The following is a 4572-nucleotide window of genomic DNA, read 5'->3' as shown; positions in this document are numbered from 1 at the left end:
CTCCGGCGCCCGCCTGCCGCCCCGCATCCCGGGAGGCCGCGCCCCCGCGCGCCCGGCGGCCGGCCCTGCTCGCTCCGCAGCGCGGGGGGGCCTGCGGCCGGCGTGCCCTCTGCGACCCCGAGCCCCCGGGGCCCGTGCGCTCCGCTCTCAGGCTCTGCTCCTGTGTCTCTGGAGCTTACTTTTATCCCCCTTTTGTTGACACTAAGTAAACCATCAAACTCTGGGCACTTTTGTCAGTACAGGTGTGGCTTTGTAGGACAGGATCAAGGAGGAGACAGGCTGGAAAGATGGAGACTGAAAACAAGAGACGGGGAGAGAAAAATGGAAGAAATCTGGAGAAAAAGAGACGGTAAAGGAGTCTTGTGAACTGCAGCAACAACAGGTGGGGGTGCGTGGAGGCAGGAGCTGGCTGAGGACAGGAAGAGGACACCTTGGAGGCAGGGCAGTCCGGCAGCAGCCGAGGGGACAGGCTGGAGGGCACTCCGCGTTGTAGGGGAGCGTTCAGCCGCGTGGAGAAGAGCTGCCCAGGCTGCAGGTGCTCGGGATGGGGAGGAAGCGGTGAGCGCAGGAGCCCCAGAAGCCCCCCTCCACTGCCCCCCTGGGAGTCAGGAGCCGACGTGCTCTGTTCCGAAGTGAAACTTTCTCAGTCGTAGGCTCTCCACACTGCAGAAGATATTCCAGGTTAGAAAGAGCCTGGAGCCCGATCAGTCCTTGAGACCTAGCTATCTAGGAACCATTCTAGGGAGCCTATCAGTGTCCTTTGCCCCTGGTTAGCGGCTGTGGCCGGCTCAAAATGAATCCTAAAACGCCATGGATTGAACAGTTGAAGAACTGTGTAAAGGGTGGTTCATCAGCCAGTAAAAATTCCACAGGACACTGGTAACAGCTAATTGCCTTCCTCCACATTCCACCTGCCCCATGTCCTGACAAGGCCTTCTGCATAACAGTGGTCCCACTTCGCCACGGCACTTTTCCACTCTGGATGATCGCAGTGCCCACCTCATTAAGTTATTGTGCGAGTTAAATGAGCTAATACGTGTAACGTGCTTGAAACAGTTGCTGGATGTGGTAAGCATTCAAACCCATTACCTTATATTATTTCACAGCGCATACCACAGTTTCAAGTCACCACCTCGCACCGGGCTGTGGATTCTGCCTCCTGTGGTGCTCCAAGTCACCTCAGGGATCCCCACCTCCTACCACTCACTTCTCAGGTTAGGTTCTAAAGGATCTTGTAGCTTGTCTTGGGGTGTATGTGTCCCCCTCTCTTGGATCATTCACTCTGAGGGAAGCCAGCCACTCTGTCAGGAGCAGCCCCAGGGAGAGGCCCCCGAGGCCGGGAACTGAGGACAGCAGCTTCAGAAGGAACTTGGAAGTGGATCCTGCAGCCCCACTCAAGCTTTCACTGACTGCAGCGTTGGCCTATAGCTTCCGTGCGAATTCATGAGCCCATCCAATGAAGCCACTCTCAAATGCTGCAGGGCTAAATCTGTGTTGTGTTAAGCCACCAAGTTTGGGGAAACTTGTTAGACTTGTCTTGTTTCTAAGCCAGTTTTAGCTAGCTTCCATGTACAGGAAATTTCATGTACTGGATAGCTTATTTAAACATAGATCCAGATCTCACACTAGAGCAAAGGAATATAATACCTGCATTCTGAACAAGGGCTCTGAATGATCGGATCAAAGAGGAGGTTACAGTTCGTGCTTTCAGAAACTCCACTCCAGGCTTTCCAGGTCAGACGTTTCTGAATGAAGTTTTCAAATTCATTTTTTTTCCCATGCTGAGGAAGATTTACCCTGAGCTAACATCTGTGCCAATCTTCCTCTATTTTGTAGGTGGGTCACCACCACAGCATGACCACCATGGCTGGTGTAGGTCCACACCCAAGAACCAAACCCAGGCTGCCAAAGCGGACTGCGCTGAACTTAAACACTAGGGCACAGGGCCGGCCCCTCAAATTCATCTTTTTCAACAATAACTCTGATCCTTCATTTGGTGGCTAAAAAATCTTCGATGCTCACCCCTCCTTCTTGTCCAAAGAAGACTCAGCCTCTTGCCAACTTTCAAGGACCAGGGCAGTCTAACGCTAAACTCCTTCAGCTTTATCATCTTCCTAGTACAAACCCTGTGTTCAGATAATCTGGCATTTTCCAGTCCCTAAACCTACATGGGCTCTGCGGCTTCACAATGTGGCCTTTGTCTAAAATGTCTTGCTGCACAACTTAGCTTGTGAAAATCCCACCTGTCTTTCAAGTGTCAATCTTTAAGAACTTCTTCCTGCCTCTCTTCTCCCCAGCCGGAAACAGTCCTGGCCTCTTCCGTGTTCGTAGCACTTGTATGATAAGTTAGCATTTAACATTTCCAAGAACCATCTAATGAACACCTGCTAAGTGCCAGGCTCTGTGGTGACACATGGGGGACACAGAGAGCAGATAGCCGGGGCCCATGCTGCCATCTTTGATGCAGCACTGCCTCCTACAGTAGCTGTGTGAATATTTTATGCCTCTTTGACTTTGTAAACATCTTGATAGCAAGGCTAGTGCTGTGCAAGGCTGAATCCCACCCAACACCCAGGCGCGCAGGAGGAATGCAGTGCGTGTTAGTTCAGGGGTGACCAAATGAACATGCAGTGTGCGTTAGTTCAGGGGCGCCCAATGAACAGGCCGTGCGTGTTAGTTCAACAGCCCAAGTGCACACAGGCTGTACACAAATAATGCAATCATTCACTCACCTGGGAGCCCAGTATCTCTTTCCTCTTCTTTCTTTGTCTCCTTTCCATGCTTCTTGTCATGTGCCTCTTTCCTGTATTTGTAAACATCTCTCTCGTCCTCCTCTTTCTGTAGTTCTTTCTCCATCCTCTTCACTTTGTCTCCCATCTCCTTTCCACCTTTCTTTTTTGTTTCTGGTCTCCTGTCTCCCAGTATTTCCTCTTTCAGTTGGCATAATCTGGAAAAGAAAAAATATGTGTTTTTCCTTAACTTCAAAAGTAGACAGTTAGAATGTTTTACATTGCTCTAAAAAACACCAAGCGGCTCTTGTGCTTACTTATGAGGCCCTCAATTACTTTTTCTGAGAGCACTGGCTCCCTTTGGCTCCCTTTGGGCCAGTGCTCTCAGAAGAAAGCATTTCTCCACTCTGTGACCCAGGATGCATTGTGGAGAGGACTGTTGCCTTTGCATGCTGGCAACACTCCAGATAGAATGTCAGGTATGGGCTGCTGGGCCTTGGCAGGGGACAGGAGCTGAGCCTCTGCTGCTGGCAAGTCAGAGACGTGTACGATAGGTGTCATCAGCACATGTGTTCAGGAGTGCCCTGACACTCACCCAGGGCCAGGGTTCCAAGAGAAAAGCTAACTAGCTATTTACTATTAGTGTCTAATAGTAATAGGAAGTTGACTAATTTTTTTAATTTGTCATTTATTTGTAGTAAGGAGACCATGAAACAAATATCCTCCATTTTAACGGACATGTTCCCTGGCATTCCTTTGAGAATGTTAAGAACCCTGCTGCCCAGGGCTGTCCTGGGCACCCAGGACACAACCGGAGCGGCGCCAGGCAGCCTGCAGAGCGTGAGGCGCCCCCCGGGAGCTGTGCACACAGCCCCCGACTGTGCCAGAAAGACTAGTGAAGCCGCTTTTCTCTTCTTGTAAGTAAAGGTCAATTTGGGTTTAAATTCTTCAGAAAATGAAAGTTCCTTTCAGATTTTTTTCTTATAAAAGAAAATAGGGTAAACACCAAAAATATTTTTCCTGTTGTATTTTATCATACCATCAGAAACCCCACCACTTTTTTAATTCTTGAAGTAAGTTCTGCATTTGTCCCACAGTGAATGTGAAGAGGAGGTGAAAGAAAAAGAGTAAACATTGCAATTTTCCTAAAAATTGATCAAATCTCAACATAAATCTCAGTCATCCATCATAAAAGAAATGTATTGAAGGTGCACTATGTTTTCAGTTTTCTGCCAGCAATTAGATTTGATTTTGAACAATTTTCATGCCTTTATGATTCTATGTGGGCTTTTTTTTCATGTCAAATATCAGAATAAGTTATTGGTCTTTACATTCATCTTTGACTTAATTAGATGACTCTAATTTTTGATGTTTTGTCCAGAATTACCTTTATGGGATTGTTTCCCCAAAGTCTACGCTCTGAGTTGCTGCTAGACATTCCTCGCTCCCTGTGTTCTGCAGCGCAGTGGGGAGCAGTCTGCGGCCCAGAGGACTGCTGGCCTGAGGCGTGTGGGTGGAGTTGGACCTCCCACCCCCACCCCAAGTGATGCGGGGCATCTGTGAACAGCCTGTGGCAATCAGTGCTTTTTACAGGTCAAAGCTCCGAGAGAGGAGCCAAGCACGCCCTTGCTGGTGTTCGGGCCTTCCTTGCATCTTCCCAGGCAGCTTTCGGTAGGTCTCCTATTCCTAGTAAAAGCAAAGTCTCATCTCTGCCTTGGACCAGATTCAGAATCAGATTTCAGAATTAGATTTCCTAACTTCTCTCTTACGTTCGATCTTTGCGAAAAGTACAGAAATCCATGTTGGTTTTATGAGGGTTTACTGCCAGGGATCACAGGAAGTA

The sequence above is a fragment of the Equus quagga genome, chromosome 22, assembly GCF_021613505.1.
Source record: "Equus quagga isolate Etosha38 chromosome 22, UCLA_HA_Equagga_1.0, whole genome shotgun sequence".
Lineage (NCBI taxonomy): Eukaryota > Metazoa > Chordata > Mammalia > Perissodactyla > Equidae > Equus > Equus quagga.
Note: the sequence above shows the minus strand (reverse complement) of the source record.